Below are 20,348 nucleotides of genomic sequence, written 5' to 3' on the forward strand. Positions count from 1 at the left end.
TCAATGACTATATTAACAAAAATAATTTGATTTGATTTGAATGGAGAGGCTGTAACTGAAAAAGGTGGCAACCCTATCAGTAAAAAACTGCACTTCATCTCTCTCTGATCTGTCATGCCAATTCACTCCATCAATAGCCCAAGTTGCAAGCTGACCATTTTTGAGAGAAACAGTGATCTGTGTACATGCTGTGTATCTGATTTGGAGCTAATTCTTGGCTGATACATGATATTCTTGGCCAAAGCCCTCAGAGTGGAGATTTTCCAGACAAAAACAGGCCTTATAAAATGGATCTTCGTTACTCACACTCAGGTCCCTGAGAAAAAAAACCTAAGCATTTCATAACTTTACACGTGAACAAGAACAAAGTTCCAAGAGAAAAAAAAATCACTTTCTCCTCTCAGTTCTGATTTGAGAATTGCCGGCTTGAATGAACTTGTTCTGGCTCTACCAGAAACAGCAGCTTGATACAAGATCTTCAGGCTCTAGCCCACTCTTCTTGCTCTTTGTAAAAATAGCTTTTGAGGAGATTCACCTAATGATCTTTTTGACAAATTAAGAGTCATGTTTGGGGGGGGGGGGATCACACTGCCTTCCATCAGCTGTGACTGATGTTTTACAGTGAATATTCCAAACAAAATTGATACCATTTTTAAAACATCAATGGATAATAAATAAATTTATTAAAATATTATTTATTCCAGTTTATGCTTTGAGCTCTCTTTCTACATGGCTGTATGTCTATTTATATTGATGGAATTTATGGTGACTTCTGGCTTGCATCAGAAATCAAATCCAATACAGATTGTTTAAAAACATTTTTTTTCACGTTATAGAACTACCTCACGCTGGGTAAGTTATTTAAAAGCCCCAAACATCCATAATAGGGTCCCAGTTTGGTGATTCAGGGTATTTCACTAACACTCAGCCCAAGAGAACACTGGGCCATTGAAGCAGCACTGGAATAAGCTGAGTCAGATGGCCTTCAGGGTAGACTGAGAGGTTAAGCTGAGATCAGGCTTTGCCCATCGAGATGACAGCAAAAAATGCAGGCTTGCCCATTTGTCAACCTAACTCCATTAGCATTGTTGCCACGGCCCAGGACCCAGTAGATCCTGTGGTAATGGCCCATTGTCTGCCCCTCTCTTAGCTTAATATACGTTACAGAATTGTTTTGGAGATAAAATTGGACAACCCTGGAGATCTTTGGAGAAAGGTAGTCACATTGGCAGTCTTGGTAACAACTGAATTCTACTTGTTGTAATCACATTAGCATTTCTCTTGGCAATTCCCTCTAGCAGTGGAAGCCGACAGATTTATAAAATCAAAGGCAAAAGAAAGTGTAGACATCCCTTTGTGGATATATGTGGGGCTTAAATGTTGTGCCGGTTAAGAGTTGCACCTCAGTGACCGCTCATATATTGTACATGCAGAAGGTTCAAGGTTCAATTCATTGCATATCCAGTTTTAAAAAAAACATTGATCAGCAATATTACAAAAAAATAAAACCAACAAGGAAGCAATAATGCAGAGCATTTGTATATCACCTATCACCAATCAGAGATTTCCACACTCTGCTATAGAGCAATGTATAAGAACTTCCCCACTATATAAGAGACGGTAATATCTTTATCTGCAAGCAAGCATTTTACAAACATATCATCATCAAATCTACGAAACCTAGACATCAGCAGCAAAATTAAGCGACTCTACTAGTGCTCACAATGAAATGAAATATGAGCAGTCATCTCAGTCGCACTGAAATTACAAGGGCACAGCTGATCTTCCATGGGCAGGTGCTGAAATCTACTAAACAAGGCTCTTGAAAAAGCCCAATAGAATTTAAAGCAAGTAATATGAATTAGATGTGGAGCAATGCAACAAACATTGTTAACAAGAGTTACCTGTGATAGAGTCTTTGGAAAGCAATTGTCAGTTTGGGTAGACCACAGTGGTCTAGTTGACGGCCATCTAAATACCTAAGTATATTTAATAACAGGCAGCTGTGGCTTATATTTTAAATTTAAACTGTAACCCATGTTGAAGATCCATATTTGGATGTAAAGTTAGGATATAAATGACTAAATATGTTGTATGTCTAATTCTTGCTCCTTTGTTGACTGACGATAATGCTATTTTAAGCAGAGTTGCACCATTCTAAGTCGATGGAGGTCTACAAGTTTTACAGACTGTTTAGTGCTGCACTGTTAATCTCCATTCAGGAAAAAAAATGAGCATCCTTCATAGTTATTTAAATCCCCTACAAGTAACTCAAATAGCTCCTATGCAAACAAAATTTCTGTTTAAATAAGGCTATAATTTATGCACAATTACTTGGGAGTAAGCCTCTTGACCTCAGTGGGAATTGCTTTTGTGCACAAAAGTATAGTGTGAGGCTGCAAAACGTTGGTGTTGGCTGCCACCTTGTCACTCCGGGCAATTCAGATGTCTACAGTTGCTCTGCAAGCTTCTTTGCACCAATCCCTCTTCCATTGTCACCCAGCAGTAGTGACTCATTATCACACATGCGTGTCAGTTTCTTTTGTTGACTAAGACCTTAGATCCAAGGCGGAGATGACTCTGCATTAGTCATAATCACACTGTGTTCTTTCTAGGGCTGGAATGTGACTGTGGTCTTTGGGCTCTCATGTTATTAGTACGCATGGGTCATGACAAGACCAAAGTACATTGAGAAGCTGTGGCATTGGTGCTGATGCCTTAAATGTAGCCCAGCCTGGAGTAATAAGAAATTATGTTTGAATGTTTGGAAATGCTTTCACTGAGTCTGCGGTCAGCTGTACCAAAAGGATGGTTTTCCCCTGCAGATGGGAATGTGTACCAAATCTGCTTGATTCTTTGGCATCCCTCACCGCCCGAGAGCAGAATTAAGGAGGAGGTTGTAATGGCTTTCTCTACATCATTGGTCCAGGTATAGCTACTGATATACCATTTCTCCCATCATCAAGCACACACACAAGCATGCAGCATATTATGGAACCACCATGTATGGTGTTTGAGGCTCTTCTTTCACTGCCCCTTTACTGCCATCAGCTGTCTTGGCCCTAGCCAGGTCAGGCTTCAGAACAAGATAATGAGAAGGTTACACTGCCTTTTTCTCACTTCCCTTGGCCAGTCACTTTCCTTCATTTAGGGAGTCCTATCCTTCTGTTCCCCACCTTATTTGAGAAGGTTCTCTTTTAAAGTCCCTGGTCCATTCCCCTTTGTCCCTAAACCCAATCCTGGTCCCACTTTGCAGATTCCTAGGGCCAGGTCAGTCAATACTGCGCTAGGACAAGGGTTTGTCTTCTTCTGCTACTCCTTCCCATTCTCTTTTTCTCCGTTCCTCCCTTCCATTTGGCCCCTCATGACCTTGTCCTGGCTGCTGGTTTGACTTTAAACCTGACCTAGAATCATAGCATCCTAGAGGTGGAAGGGGCCACGAGGACCATCAAGTCTAATCCCCTGCCATGCAGGAACAGACAATCAGAGCACTCCTGACAGATGGCCATTAAGTTTCTGTTTAAAATGACACTGCCCATACATTATATACATATATTTTCTTTATATGGCAAAAATGCTGGAAGGAAAAGGTTTGCCCATTCTTCTTCCCCATGGAGCCACTGTCTCTGGAGAAGAATGTTGAGAACATCAGGGAGTAAGCCCAGCAATAAGATGATGTTTGGGGAAATATGCAGTCTCTATGAAGAAGTCAGACAAGCTATTTTTGCCACTATAATGGATGTACACATGGAAGAACATTGCATGGCATTATACCAGGCATCTCAGCAGCAGCTCTCATTGACCACTGCTGCTCCAAGAGGCAACAAGTGAATTATTTAGCCAGTTTTTCCATAGAGTATCTGGCTATTGCCAAAGGGCTATTCTTAGAGCTATTCTTGGAGCTACCTGATGTCACTTCTAGATTTCCCTTTTAAGTGATTTCATGGAACAGATAACAAAGTGCCTCCTATGTCCACACCTATGAAGGTCCTGCTGCCAGGCAATGCTAGAAAGAAAGAAATAGTGAATCTTTACCTTTACCATGTTTGCCTGCCAATATCTTTTCTGGTGCCTCCTAAGTGTTTTAGGAAGTAGGTGGGACAAGAATGGTTTTTGCCCAGGAAGTCTTCTGATTGACTATTGGAGATTTTATTAACTGTGTAGGTTTTTTTAAAATGTTGCTTTGGTAGCAGTTGCCACCACAGCACAATTATCTTGACTGTGTAATTGACATTAAGCTGTGACAGCCATTTTGTAACTGTTTTTCCCTGAGGCAGCCATGTCAGAATTCCAATTGTGCTCACAGGCTCAAAAAAGGACCCCTGCTCTAGTATCTTAGGAAAAGGGGGAAACTGAGGTTCTCTCTCCATTCCATGCATAATTTTGCAACCTTTGTGAGCCCAAACAAACGTCAAAGACCCACTCAAATGCTTTAGCCTTTCCTCATGGGAAATGTCTGCTCTTTTCCTAGCAACGATTCATCCGTTCTCCCCATGTTGGTGAGCTGCAGAATAGATGCCATTCAAAGAATCAGGTCGGCTATGTTCTGAAAGAATTCAAGAAAGAGACACAATGAAATAACAGTTTTTCACTCATCTGCAGGTTAAGGGAGGAGAGAAAAAAGCCATCATATAACGAATTTCTTTTTTCAAAAAAAAATTGCCTCCTTTGTTCTCTCCCCCATATTTGTTGGAGTGCTTGTTTTGAATACTTTATACCTTGCAAGCGTACTAAATCTCCTCTGGTTCTGAAGCAAAAAAAATGCCTCCAATTTTACATTCTGTTTATCCTATTCTCCACATTAAAATTTTGTACCTCCATTTCAAGGGTGGAAAATGTCTCCTCTGCTGACAATGCCACCCACCGCCAGTGGCCGGGGGAACCTGGCAACCCTAGGCCTAAGCAAGGGACAGCCTCATCCAGGCACTACTAAGAAAGGCAGCCCAGCCAGATGCTGTAGGGAAAGGAACAAGGGTGAGACCACACCTTGAAAGGTTCAGGCAGCAACATCTGAGCCTAAGAGTCTGCATCTGGGAAGATGCCAGATGAAGAGGTTAGCAGCAGCTGAGACCATAAGGAGCCTATGGAGGCAGACCTAGTAGCCTCTTAAAACTGCAGGGAAGGAAGGGGCAGGAGAAGGGAAGGTCTAGCCAGGGATACCATTGGCTGAGCTTCCCTCCACTTTCCCCTGAAGAGGGGGAACTGGAGAAAGCTGGGGTCAGTCCACCTCCAGGAAATCCTTTATTCGGCCAGCACAGGGAAGGCCAAAAGGGAAGTGTCGTACTGATCCCATGAAACCAGAACTGGCAGGGAAATGGAAATCAGGGTGAAGACAACTCTTTACTCATCCTGTCCTGAGGCTCGTACAAAGGAACCTGAGGAGGGTGCTAAAGTCCCAGACTCTGTTGCAGCATTGACAGAAGACCACAATCGATATCCTTGAGAAGCAGCATGAGAAGTCTGAACAACCAATAATTTTTCATCTTCCCCATGCTTCTAGATAACTGGTGTGTATTTATGCAGAGATGAAATGTCCATCCCACTGTGGAAATATACACTCACAAACCGGACTTCAGAAATATCTCACAGTGTGGTGAGAGGGAGCGTGAGCCATGCTTCCTCTGGAGAGCACTTCAAGAGACACAGAGAAAATAAGGTCCAAGTGGTATTTGAAACATAAAGTAATGAGGTGCAAGGAATGATAAGGCTCTAGTATTTTTAACAGATGGGTGAAAAGAAATTAGGTAGACATGGTTTGCCAACAATAAATATAACAGGAGTAAATACACAGCATTCATTAATGTGCAGTAAATGTAACGGAAAAACAAGGGTGAGGTTACTGAGAGACAGTGTGTTGTAGGATATAGAATGTTACAGTTAGACAAAGGATACTTCAGTCTAACTTCCTAATTTATGGCCATGAAGATCACTGGGTGATCATGGGCTAACTACTGTCTCCTAACTACTTCACAAGGATAAAATGGTGTATTCTGTCCTCCTGAGCTCATTGGTTGAAGGGTGTGGTAAACAGTAACAATAATATAACACATATGCATTTATAGACCTCATTTGTCTCTACTTTTATAATCCACCCTTTGCCTTCAGGGAACTTAAGGTGGCATGCATGGATGGGTAGTCCCATTTTTACTCTCACCCCAATGCTGTAAGGTAAATCTAAAGAATGACTTGCCCAAGATCACCCAGTGAATTTCATAGAGAGGAGATTTGAATCCTGGGGCCATTTTTGCATTTCTGGTTTGCTCTGTAGTGAGCATACAATCCTTTGGGCTAGATTCACAGTTGTGCACATGTTTTCCCTGTTCATAAATTTACTGCGCTGCTGTTTAGTGAATTTTTGTGGTTTCTAAAAGCAGATAGTACGACTTTCCCCCGCCCTTTGCAGTGAAAACAAAGGAGATGGCCTTGCGTTATTCTGTCTTAAGGTTTTCTTGCTCCTCCCCGCCTCCCCAACTCCTCTTAAGGCCACACTGCTCTGTTTATTTACATGCTGCTAGTCTACCAGTGAAATTGACATGATCTACTGAATTATCAATAGACTAAAGATAGCACCCCCCCCCAAAAAAAAGTGGCAGGAACGTTGCACTGAAAGGAAAGGAAGTAGCAGGCAAAATGGCAAATTGTATCACACAGTTGGGAACACTCTGCAGCAGATTTCCCTTTTAAACGGAAAACCGTGGGAAAACCCCACTGCGAACTGCAAGCAGTGCACAAAAGCCCCTGGACACTCTATTCTATTGTGGTACTTTAACCACAACACCACATAAGCTTTCAAGTGCTATATTAATAGCAGAGCCCTTACTATATTTCTCCCATTTAATCCAACTATCCTCTTCAGCCTGCAAGACTAGCTGGAAGGAGGCTTAAAACCATGATAGGATTTTAAAAATGGTATTTTTTTATTAATACTCTTCAACTGTACAAATATACTTTGGGTTTTCCTTATATCCCACTAGGATCTTTAAAAACAGTCAATAACAGCTTTTAACAATAGTTCTATTAATCTTCTTGTTTTTTTGCTTATGTCTAAGGAATATATTGAGCCAGTATCTCTTGAGGTTTCCTTATATTGGGCTGGAAAAAAAATGAAACAAGAAAAAAATGGAACAAGAAGGTCAATGTAAATTGTTAAGTATCTCTATCGAAGGAATTATGGAGGGTTTTCCAGAAAGGTGGTTGGAAGCAATGGAAACACATTCTGATGTACGTTTTAAAGGGTATGTTTTAAAGAAATTACCTGTCTCCCAGAAATTATGCAGAGGTGGGGAAACTGACCTAGACACTGTTTTCTTGCCACAAATTTTGAATTCATAGCAACTTTGCCTGTTGTAAACATTGATGACTGATTACTCAGGCCTGCATAGATTCTGACCCATTAAACCAAACACAACTGGATGTCCAAATATTGTGACCTAGGCATGTGATAACTTCCTTCTGTTTTCACATTCTTAGGCAGGTAGAAAAAAGAGGTTATCTGTGGTAGAGGGCTAACCTGTATAGGAAGTTGCCATACAAGGCTAGTGGATTACCTGTGGTTTGTGGATTATAGGATTAGATGGAGATTTTGCATGCCTATACAACTTGTGAGCCAGAAAGAAGAAGAGTCTGGATTTATACCCCAATTTTCTGAACTGTAAGGAGTTGCAAAGTGGCTTACAACAGACACCTTGTGAGGTAGATGGGACTGAGAGAGTTCTGAATGAATCAAAAGTCTGAGACTGGGACTGAGAGAGTTCTGAATGAATCAAAAAACTAGTCAAAAGTCACCCTTCATGTGAAGGACCAGGGAAACAAACCCAATTCACCAGATACGAGTCTGCCGCTCATATGGAAGAGTGGGGAATCAAACCCAGTTCTCTAGATTAGAGTCCACTGCTATAACCCGTGACTATACCATAACTACATGTCATTTATAATGGTCCACTAGGAGGCTGATGAACTTCTTGAGTTTTGGCCTGTTGCAAAGGAGAGACCCACAATTCTTAATTGATTTGTTAATTTTGGCATGATGAAAGGAAGTTGTGCCCTCAGGGATGCTTTATCCAGTGGGAAAAAGGGGCAATTGTTACCTGAAATGGTGAGGTCTGCCCCTTTTAGAGTGAGGAACTAGTGAAAGGCAGACTTGATGTAACAAGAGGATGGTAAGCTCAAGGTCTTTGTTGCCAATGTTTACACAGTTGGGTCTCCACAAGAAATCCACAGAGCGGAATAAAAGTTTAACAATTTTTATAAAGAAAGTATAATAAATGGACAAGCACACAAATCAAAGCAGTGGAGAATTCATACAGGCCCAGGATTTAGATAGTGTTGAGGAAATAGGTCTAAAAAAGCAGAGGGATTTCTTGGAAGGTAAAGCCTATGATTACCTATTCCTGAAGAGGCAGGTCCAGAAAAGCAGAATCCAGTGCCTCCACTGGGATCCAAGGAAGTGAGGTAGAAAGCAGGCACACAGTGCAACTGAACCAAAGGTAGGCTCAAAAGTACTGGACCCTGACTTCAGGGTGGGCAGCTAACCATATTCTAGCTATACTAAGTGAGCTTAATCTTCCTGAAAAATGAAGGTCCTTGTCTTCCTTGGGAAAACAAAACTTAAGTGGTGGATACTTAAAATTAATGTTGGACTCTTAGACTTAACGTTCTACGCCAGGAAGTGTCTGGAGATAGGGGGAAGCTGTCTCAGTCACAGCTTCTGGACAAAGCCAATGGAAATGAAGGTGGTCTTGGGAGAGGTTAGTCAGAAACTTTTGTTTAGTTGATGTATATATCTTCTAAGTAATTTGGAACAGTATTGTATAATTGTTAGAATAGACTTTTGACTGGGAAGCCCAGCTTCACATTCCCACGCAAATATTGGGTTGACAATTCTGCCTCATATCACTATTATTTTATAAATTTTATCATATTCTCATATCTTGACTGTCATGTTAAAATGAACCTGTAGCTGAAGGATGGGGATTGTTTTAGGCCACGTTTCCAGTTGCTTCTACTTAAGAAAGGGTAAGAGTTTGATTATTTATACTAAGCCTGAGGCCCACTAGTTCCTTGAGCCTACCTTCGAGGTAAAAGAGAAGTTAGAATAAAGTCCACAATTATCAAAGGATTTTTCACTTTAATGCATTTTCCTATTCTTTGACTGAAAATTAGAATTTGTAATTTCCTCAGAGGTTATGAATGGTGACATTAAAAAGTTTAAAGGCACCTCACATCAAATAACAGCAATAATAGTATTTATAGAATAGGTTTGCCAACTGACCAGCATGGCCCTACCAGCTCCAGCAGCTTTAACAGAAGTTTGATTTGCTGAAACTACCAAGGAAAGAGAACTAAACATTAGCCCCTATCAATGAAAGGCCGTTGAACTGAGATCATATACCAAGGCTATTTTATCTCAGATCCTGCCTATGCACGGCTCCGCACTTCTGTCCAGGAGCAGAGTTAGGACCATTAGTAAATGTTCCAGTTTACTCTGCACGAGCCCGGTTTTCTTCAGAAGCATGTCTGAACATTCCCAATGTACTGCATTTTGATTGGCTGTTGTTTTTGAGTAGCAGCTTGAATGGACATCAGGTGGGGAGATCAGGCAGCTGGGCGGGAAAAATAAACTTGGTCTGCTCCCCATTGGTGTTTTTGTATATGTGCAGTGGGAATGGAAGAAACTGATCTCTGTTTTTAATTGTTTAAAATAAGATTTTGCTGTCAGAGGGAGAAAACTAGTGAATAGGTCTGCTAACTGATTTAAAATAAAGCTTGTACTGAAGAAAATAGACCAAGTGATTGTTCTGATTGGCTGTTGCTTTGAGTGGCAGCTGCAAGCACCTGTGAGCTTGCCTGGTGTCCCGCATTCTGATTGGCTGTTGTTTTTGAGTGACAGCTTGAGTGAACATCAGGCAGCAAGATCAGGTGGCAGGGCGGGAAAAATAAACCAGTCCTGCTCCTGATGGGTTTTTGTATGGTACAGGCACAAGCAAGGTCACACTGGGACTTTTAAAATGAACCTCCAAACTGGCAATTTTTGAAAAAATTGGTCTAAGGTAAATATTGTGGGGCAACTCTGGGGCAGACCATGTGGAGCTTCTGGAACTGTGCAGAATTTCCAGATGCACAGGTATATTTTCCGTGCTCACCCCAGGATACTTTTGTCCGTGCAAAAATGGCCAAAGAGAACTTAACATTAGCCCCTAACAGCTGTCAACTTCTGTAAAAAGAATAGGGGCAGAGGCTGGTAAAAACTTGGCAACCTTGTATTGATTCAATGCATGTAGTTCAAAGGAACATTTCCAGAAGTGTGTAGCCAGCTTATTAATTCCCCTGATAATTTTCATTTGCTTTAAAATTCTGATCTCATCTATGTATTCTCCCCATGAGACCTATTTTCACAAATAGCCAGTGCCACTGTTTTCTGATTTGTAAAATAATCGCGCAACTGATTTGGTGAGCATTACTAGGGAGCTTTTAACCGTCACAGTTACATAGTTCAAATTCCAATTGCATCAGTGCATAAGCTTCAGGAAAGGGCAGGTGGATAAAATACTTTGGTACTAACATTAGACAGATTCATGCAAAGCATCTCCTGCTTTTTGTTTTGTTTTGTTCATGGAGTAGGCATTCCAGAATACCAAGGGTTAAGTTATGTGCTGCAGCTGCAAAGCTGTATTTCTTTATTCCATGTTAATCACATTATTGCCTGCAGTTTTTAAAACAACAGCACTGAAACATGTTTCTTTCATTTGCTTAAGTTCTGAGAGCACTAGCTGGAAACTATGCTTAACAGTTAAACTCAAACCAGTTGGATTTCCTTTTCCTCTCTCTGATTCTTCCCCCCACCCCCATTAGTTCATTTCATTTTTAGTCCAGGTTTTAAGCAATATTTTTTCCTACAAGTTATGGATGCCAAACAGCAAAAGCAAAAGGGATTTACAGCTCAACAACATCAAATTGCACCAGCTCATAACCAGCAATATACTTCTGTCTTTTTTGCCCCCAGTCAATCATGGTAATACCTCATTATGCTTATCTTGGGTATTGAATGCCAAATTCATACTGTCATGATGTAGGATATTCAGACTCTTCCAAAAAGACATTGCTCTGCATATCCAGCAACACTTTTCCTTGAACATGCTTGGAAAACATATTATTGTCTTAATGACATTCTAGGTCACCTTGGCCACCGGAGAAGGATATAGTTGCCAGATTCAGGTTGGAATACTCCTGGAAATTTGGGGACTGAGTCTGGAGAAGACAGGGGTGCCATAGAGTCCACCCTCCAAAGCCTCCATTTCCTCCAGGGGAACTGATATCTGTAGTCTGGAATTCTGGGGGATCTCCATATTTCACTTTGAGGCTGATAATCCCTATTCTAGCCTGATCTCATCAGATCTTAGTAGTGAAACTGTGTTAAACTTTTGCCTTGAAAACCCTGTATGGTCGCCTTAGGTTGGCTGTAACTTGATGGCACTTTACACAAGCAGAACTACCTGAGTAGCTTTTATTCCAGCTCCACTTTGGCTAAGACATCCAGTTTTTCCTCCCAAATAGATTTATTTGGGGGCATCTGCTTGTAAATCTCTTTCATGGAGAAACAACAAAACTGGAAGTAGAGTGAACTACTGTCAGCTAGTAGGCATTCCATTGCCTTATTCCTCTGGGTAAAGGGCATTGTGTTTGTGATGGCTGGCCTCACCCCCAACCTTCACACAGTTGTTTTGAATCTAAACAGAGCTGTACAGTTTGGTTCAGAAGTTATGATGAAAATATGGAGACCAGGGATGGGACCAGTGGGCATGATCCAAACCGCTCCTTCAAATGAGCATTTCTTTGTGAATATGCTGTTTCACCAAGGCTACAATGTGAACCAGTTTTGCAAACATGTCCTCAGAAAAGGTTTAGCCTATAGAACTTTACCAGCTTCAGCATTTTTGGTGGGGTGGGGGAAACAGTTTTATGTAAAGTATCCTTGTCTGGCTCCTTTAAGATAATTCTTATAACTAGAGTTATCAAACTCCAGTTGGGGCCTGGAGTTCTCTCAGAATTACAGTTGTTCTCCAGATGACAGAGATCTATTCCTCAGAAAAAGAAATGGGAATGTCAGAGGGTGGGCTGTCTGCATAGCATGACATCACTGTTGAGCTCTTTCCATAAGCTCTGCTCCCAGATCTTCAGGAATTTCCCGACCCAGAGTTGACAACCCTGCCTATAAATGAATAGGAGTAAATAACTGGACCAAAATCAACATAAAATATATTTCTGTAGTTCATAAAAGAACTCTGTGAAAACCTATGCAGGTATTCTTATATAATTCAATTATGGCAAGATAGGTCCACTTGAGGCCCCCCAAATCATGTCTTTTCTGGTTATAGCTAAGCCCCAAACAATTGGTGACAGTAACCGACTTTTGATGCTACATCAAAAGGGTGAGGTAATGTAACCTCAGCTTGTGGGTTCTGTGGGGAAGAACTTGGAAGAAGTTTGCAACAACTAAATTTTAAAACAAAATGGTTTACTTTCTTTAACATATGACAATTATCAAACAATAACATTTAACTTAACACTTCAAGCTCCTGTTCAAGTTTCATTCCAAGTCCGTCTAATTACAGTCTGATAATGCCAAGTCCATTCTTCCTGCTGGTGGTTGGCTCATGGAGACTCCAGAGGCTTGGTGAACTGGATTCAAGATGCTGAAGGTCCCCAGAAAACTCTCATCATTTACATACACAAAAACCCTGAAACAATAAATTCTAACATTGACAATATAGCAAAAAAATAAACAACTCCCTTCCCACTAGTTCCCAACAACATTTCAGTCACCTTAAATAAGGTGTTAAGGGCTTATAGAAACCAATCATGGTCCCAGCCTGGTAGCCTTGCTTCCTCCAACCTCATCAGTTCTGCAGCCTTCTGCTTTTTTTCAGACTCCACTCCTTTCTGGGTCATCCCATTCTTAGCATAGGTGTTACAGTAACGGTTGACAAAAGGCAGGGGCAGAAAGACTTATGAGCTGGCTTAGTGTAATGGTTGTGAAAATGACCTATGATCCAGGAGGTGCCTGGTTCAAATATTATTACTGTCAGAAACTTTTTTGCTGACCTTTCTCTTTCTCTCTTTGGGTATAATTTATGTGTGTGTCTGCTCACATGGATGTAAGTTAAGGTGACCAGATTTTTACTCCTGTAACGCGGGGCGCGCGCGGTCACAGGAGCACACTGCCTTTTGCGGCGCTCCCCGGTCAGGAAACAGGGAAGCGCCCCAGAAGGCAGTTGCCTAATCGGGACAATTTTAAAACCCCGCGGGACCCAGGACACATTGCGGAAAAGCGTGAGTGTCCCGCCAAAAGCGGGACGGCTGGTCACCTTAATGTAAGTGCCATTAAAGCATTTCCAACTTATGTTGACCCTATGAATTAATGTCCTCCAAAACATCTAATAATTAACAGCCTTCCTCTGGTCTTGCAAACTGAGGGGTGTGACTTATTTTGTAGAGTCAATCATCTCATGCTGGGTCTTCTGTTTTTCCAGTTGCTTTCCGCTTTTCCTAGCGCTATTGTCTTTTCCAATGACTCTTGTCTTCTCATCATGTGATCAAAATATGAAAGCCTCAGTTTAGCCATTTTAGCTTCTAGAGAAGATTCAGGCTTCATTTGATCTAGAACGTAAATAAACCTTTGAAGAAGCTGTGAACGTTATTGTCTACTCCAAGGAGCTTTATAGTATTACATATACTTAGTGAAGAAGATAAATTTGCCAACAGCTCTAGATAGAATAGTGAGGAAGCGAAGTGATCAAGTTGTGATCTGGAAAATCCACAGTTTCTATATCTCCTCTGCAATAAACTTACAGCAAACATATGTAAAGGCACTATATACATGCTAAGTATTAGTGTTATTACATTCCCTAGTCTTACTGTAGATATAAAAAATGCCAAGGCTGAAATTGCAAAAAAAGGTAAAATGTGTTTATTACTCAGTTAAAACTCCCAAAATTCCCTGGGCATTTCACAAAGTATTTTTTTCAGGAAAATCTATTAGTCTTGCATGGATTTTCCAAAAGGTACTGATCTTGTACTGTGGAAAATCACTGCATGACTAACAGATTTCCCTAAAAAAGCCTCTTGGTAAAATGTACAGGGAATTTTGGGAATTTTAACCGAATAATAAAATATATTTTATCTTATTTTGCACCATCAGCATTGACCTTATTTTTTTATTGCTTGTGAGTGGTGCAACCGTTTATTTCTCCTAGTCTTACTGTGAAACACACACATACACATTCACACACACATATGATTTCATAGAATCATAGAGCTGGAAGGGCCATCAAGTCCAACCCCCTGCCATGTAGGAACACACAATCAAAGCACCCCTGATAGATGGCCATCCAGTCTCTGTTTAAAAACCTCCAAAGAAGGAAACTCCACTACACTCTGAGGAAGTGTATTCCACTGTCAAACAGCCCTAACTGTCAGAAAGTTCTTCCTAATGTTTAGATGAAATCTCTTTTCCTGTACCTTGAACCCATTACTCCTTGTCCTAGTCTCTGGAGCAGCAAAAAAATAAGCTTGCTCCCTCTTCAACATGGCATCCCTTCAAATATTTAAACATGGCTATCATGCCATCCCTTAACCTTCTCTTTTCCAGATTAAACATACCCAGCTCTCTAAGTTTCTCATCGTAGGGCATGGATTCCAGACCTTTTACCATTTTGTTTGCCTTCCTCTGGACCTGCTCCAGCTTGTCAGCATCCTTCTTGAATTGCAGTGCCCAGAACTGAACACAGTATTTCAGGTGAGGTCTGACCAATGCAGAATAGAGAGGTACTATTATGTCCCTTGATCTAGACACTATACTCCTATTGTAAATCATGTGTTGTGTGTATATGCTCACATACAAATCCATACTCTCTTTCCTCTGAAATTAATACCCTACTTCAGTAAAGGAAAGCAGTTAAGAAGTACTAATAGATATCAACTTTATGTCCTTTATCAGTTGGTATAAAGCATTCAGTGTAGATAAAGGGCCAATAATTAGTTCTTGAAGAAAAACTGGTCAAGAATTTTTTTTAATGATAATGGGAATATGTTAAACAAAAAAATCAAGGCAAAAGACAGTTGAAAGGGGGCGGGGGAGGCTGAGAAGTTTAAAAGACGAGAAAATGTCTTTCTGATCAAGTTTGACTCAGTAACAAAAGATCCTTGGCTTACAAGGCCAGCTTCAAAACCAATAACATTTCTGTTTTCTTGTCTCACTGAAGTCTGTTTCACAATTCTTTTCTTTCCATCCTCTTTCATAAATGGGTGTTTGCATATGGATAATATTATAAAAATAGCCTTTTGTTGAATACAGTCAAATATGAGGGGATTTTGCTCTGAAAAAACATAGCATCATCATTTTTCAAACACGCCTAAAGCATAAATTCAGAAATCTTGTTGGTAATTTACAGAGGCAGGTCTACAGTGCAGCAGGAAGCCCATTACTAAATGGTATAATAATCCTCAGGACAGCAGTGTATGATAGGTCAATACAGTTGTCCCTATACTGTAGATGGAAGAATAAAATGGAGAAACCTGCATAAAGCCACCTACTAAGTTGAGGGGCAAACTTGGAGTGATAGGGATATCCAAGTGTGTGTATGTATTCATAACAATTCTCAGATCAGAGCTCCCTGCTTCTGAAACTGTGTTCCAGTAAATGGAACAATTGGATGAAAGAAATATACAACTGTGTGTAATGTGTAGTTTGGCTTTAGACTTGGAAGCTCAAAGGAAAGAGAAGTTTTACCATCTGGACCCTCTGAATGAGACAATAAACAACAGGGGAGGGTGTCGATTGCGGGGGAGGATATCACTTACTGTTCTGTATCCTTTCCCAGCCCTGTCTGCCTTTCCTCCAGGAAAACATATTAACAAGAGAACTACTAGATGAGACCAGTATCTAGCCAGTTAGATGAATCTAGGAAGCTTACATGCACTGTACAAAAGTGACAGTCTAGTATTTGATATGTAAGGTATATTGCCTTTGTATATGGAGGATTCATTAGATATCATGACTAGTAGCTGCTGATAGACCTATCCTCTGTGAAGGTATCCAGTGCCTTTAGAAAGCCACCCAACTCTGCGTTTGTAAGCTGCTAAACAAGAGACATTCTTTGCACCCCATCCCCAACCCTACAATTATGCATAGTGTAGATATTCTCCTTCTCCCATAATATGCAAGCAAGCAAGCCTTCATTGGCATAGACAACATTCTCCCATAATATTAGAATTCAGAGTCACACTATGAAACTGATTGTTAATAGATGAAAACCCACAAAAGAAGTCCTGCTTTGCACTACTGGAAGTTGATCTGCATAACTAGGGTAGACTTGTGGACCTATGTGCATGCCTGAGAGCTCCAGGACACTTTTGGAGGCAGGTCATGGGGACATCACTTCCTCGGGTTTGACTCTCAGGTTTTTATCTGGAGGTGATGTGTATTGTCAACATCTTTCTCTCTCCCAGTTCCTCCACCACCTCTGTGTTAAACATGGGGGCTGGGGGACATAGCCAGAAGGTTGCCTGTTGTAAGTGGACAATTGGCAAGCCTATTTAGAATTAACTGTAACAAGATGAGGTGATGGCTATTGCCTTAGCCTTAGATGGATTCAAAAGGATGTTGGGAAAGGTAGTTGAGAGAGTGGTTGAACAACTCCAGACCTTCCTGGAGGATGAATCTATCCTTGACCCATTTCAGTCCGGTCTCCGTGCTGGCCACAAGTTGGAAATGACTCTGACCGCCATCATGGACAATCTCTGGAGGTGCCTGGACTAAGGTGATTTGGTGCTGCTGTTGCTGCTGAATCTTATGGTGGCGTTCAACCTAGTTGATCATGACATCTTGGCCTAGTACCTTGCCAATGCTGGGATTTGTGGGACAGCTTTACAGTGGCTGTGCTCTTTTCTCCAGGGTCAGAGACAGAAGGTAGCAATCAGAGAGAGAACCTCTGCATGCCACTCATTGGTGTGTGGGGTCACATGAGGGGTGATTCTCTCTGCAGTGTTGTTTAGCATCTATATGTGCTCTCTTGCCAGGTTAATCCAGAGCTTCGAACTTGGTTGTCATCAATATGTGGATGACACCCAGCTATTTCTGTTGATGGAAGCTCACCCCCAAACTGCCCCAGATATTTTGATCAGCTGTCTAGAAGCCATGGGGAAATGGCTAAAGCACAGTTGACTGAAGGCAAATCTATCTAAGTTGGAGGTCTTGTGGCTGAGTTGGTAGGGATTGGGTGGAGTATGCCAGTTACCAACTCTCAACCTATGGTTGAGGTAACTACGTGTAAACCATCTAAGTGGCCTCCCTCCTCTCTCTGTCCCCTCAGGGAACTTTTAGTAGGGTGCCCTCAGTAGATTTTTAATAGTGTTAGGGAGGGGCTTATTTATTGTAAAAGTATACTGTCACGATCTGGGTTCTGGGTTACTTATGGCTTAGAAGAAGAAGAGGAGGAGGAGGAGGAGGAGGAGGAGTTTGGATTTATATCCCCCCTTTCTCTCCTGTAGGAGACTCAAAGGGGCTTACAATCTCCTTGCCCTTCCCCCCTCACAACAAACACCCTGTGAGGTAGTGGGGCTGAGAGAGCTCCGAGAAGCTGTGACTAGCCCAAGGTCACCCAGCTGACGTGTGTGGGAGTGTACAGGCTAATCTGAATTCCCCAGATAAGCCTCCACAGCTCAGGCGGCAGAGCTAGGAATCAAACCCGGTTCCTCCAGATTAGATACACGAGCTCTTAACCTCCTATGCCACTGCTGCTCCTAAATTAGTGAAAGTTTAATGGTTTTTAGCCTGTAATTTGTATGTTGTAAGTCACCCTGAGCCTGCAAGAGGAAGGGCAGCCTATGTAATAAAATAAGAAAATGTTTAAATGATGTAGGGTAGGTCTATCAGCTGTTACCCATAGCAGCCAAATGGGGCTTCTGGGTTCAGAGGCAGCATGTTTGTGATTGTCGGGTGCTGGAGAGTAGTCTGCCTGAGAGGCTGTTGTCCTCAGGGCCTGACTGGGGACTTCTCTGTGGCATCAGAATGCCTGCTGTTGGAAACAGGATGTTAGAATACAAGGACCTTTGGTCTGATCCAACATGGCTCCTCTTGTGTTCTTCTGACATCATGTAAAGAGCGCTAAGCATGTCTCATCAGCAATGTAAGAATGCCTCTACCTTGTAATTTGACTCTAAAACCTTGATCTCACAGCATAACTAGCAGTGATGAAAGAACAAATATTTCTCAAGAGCTGCTGTATTTATCATTTGTGAGAGGAAAAAAAATTGACATTGAAATGCGGATAGATGGAGGAAGCTACTGTTTAATCAGAACCATCAGATCCTCTGAAGATGCCAGCCACAGATGCAGGCGAAACGTCAGGAGAGAATGCTGCTAGAACACGGCCATACAGCCCGGAAACCACACAGCACCCCAGTGATTCCGGACGTGAAAGTCTTCGACAATAAACTGCAATTTGTGGAAAAGAATCAGGAGTTGGGGTTGGCTATACAAAAACAAAGTCAGCACCCCTAATGGCTGGAAATCACTAGGCCTATAGAACCAAGGGACTGATCAGAGATAGAAGTGTTCCAGATGAATAACTTCAGAGAGTCTTTAAAAAGGGTGAAAAGCAATTAATACTCTTGGGGGTGAAAAAGGATAGAAGACTAAGGCTGATGAGATTGGAAGTGCATCAAACCAAGAAATCGTGTCCCGATGCACTTCCTGTTTACAGCATGCTAAGAGAGGAGGTGTTTGGGAGCAAGATTTCTTGTCCTGATGAGCTCCCTCTTGCCCCATACGTGCTTCTCCCTTTCCATGGGGAAAGGGAGAGCACTTCTGGCATGACTTTTTGCGCCAGAGCAGGGTGAGGCTGGGGAATGCCAGCAGTGGATAATTGGCCTAAGAATGCAATCATAAGAAGAACATAAGAACATAAGAACAAGCCAGCTGGATCAGACCAAAGTCCATCTAGTCCAGCTCTCTGCTACTCGCAGTGGCCCACCAGGTGCCTTTGGGAGCTCACATGTAGGATGTGAACGCAATGGCCTTCTGCGGCTGTTGCTCCCGAGCACCTGGTCTGTTAAGGCATTTGCAATCTCAGATCAAAGAGGATCAAGATTGGTAGCCATAAATCGACTTCTCCTCCATAAATCTGTCCAAGCCCCTTTTAAAGCTATCCAGGTTAGTGGCCATCACCACCTCCTGTGGCAGCATATTCCAAACACCAATCACACGTTGTGTGAAGAAGTGTTTCCTTTTATTAGTCCTAATTCTTCGCCCCAGCATTTTCAATGAATGCCCCCTGGTTCTAGTATTGTGAGAAAGAGAGAAAAATTTCTCTCTGTCAACATTTTCTACCCCATGCATAATTTTATAGACTTCAATCATATCCCCCTTAGCCGCCTCCTCTCCAAACTAAAGAGTCCCAAACGCTGCAGCCTCTCCTCATAGGGAAGGTGCTCCAGTCCCTCAATCATCCTTGTTGCCCTTCTCTGCACTTTTTCTATCTCCTCAATATCCTTTTTTGAGATGCGGCGACCAGAACTGGACACAATTACTCCAAGTGCGGTTAAGCACCACTGCTTTATATAAGGGCATGACAATCTTTGCAGTTTTATTATCAATTCCTTTCCTAATGATCCCCAGCATAGAGTTTGCCTTTTTCACAGCTGCCATGCATTGAGTTGACATTCCCATGGAACTATCAACTAAGACGCCTAAATCCCTTTCCTGGTCTGTGACTGATAGCACTGACCCCTGTAGCGTGTATGTGAAGTTTGGATTTTTGCCCCTGTGTGCATCACTTTACATTTTGCTACATTGAACTGCATTTGCCATTTCTGAGCCCACTCACCTAATTTATCAAGGTCCGCTTGAAGCTCTTTGGAATCCTTTGTGGTTCTCACCACCCTACATAATTTGGTATCATCTGCAAACTTGGCCACCACGCTACCCACCCCTACTTCCAGGTCATTTATGAATAGGTTAAAGAGCACTGGTCCCAAAACGGATCCTTGGGGACACCACTCCCTACATCTCTCCATTGTGAGAACTTCCCATTTACACCCACTCTTTGTTTCCTGTTTCTCAACCAGTTTTTAATCCATAGGAGGACTTCCCCTCTTATTCCTTCATTGCTGAGTTTTCTCAACAGTCTCTGGTGAGGAACTTTGTCAAAAGCCTTTTGGAAATCCAAGTAGACAATGTCCACCGGTTCACCCCTGTCCACATGCCTGTTTACACCCTCAAAGAACTCTAGTAAGTTTGTAAGACAGGATTTGCCTCTGCAAAAGCCATGCTGACTCTTTCTCAGCAGGTC

The sequence above is a fragment of the Sphaerodactylus townsendi genome, linkage group LG03 (genome assembly GCF_021028975.2).
Source record: "Sphaerodactylus townsendi isolate TG3544 linkage group LG03, MPM_Stown_v2.3, whole genome shotgun sequence".
NCBI classification, from domain to species: Eukaryota; Metazoa; Chordata; class Lepidosauria; order Squamata; family Sphaerodactylidae; genus Sphaerodactylus; species Sphaerodactylus townsendi.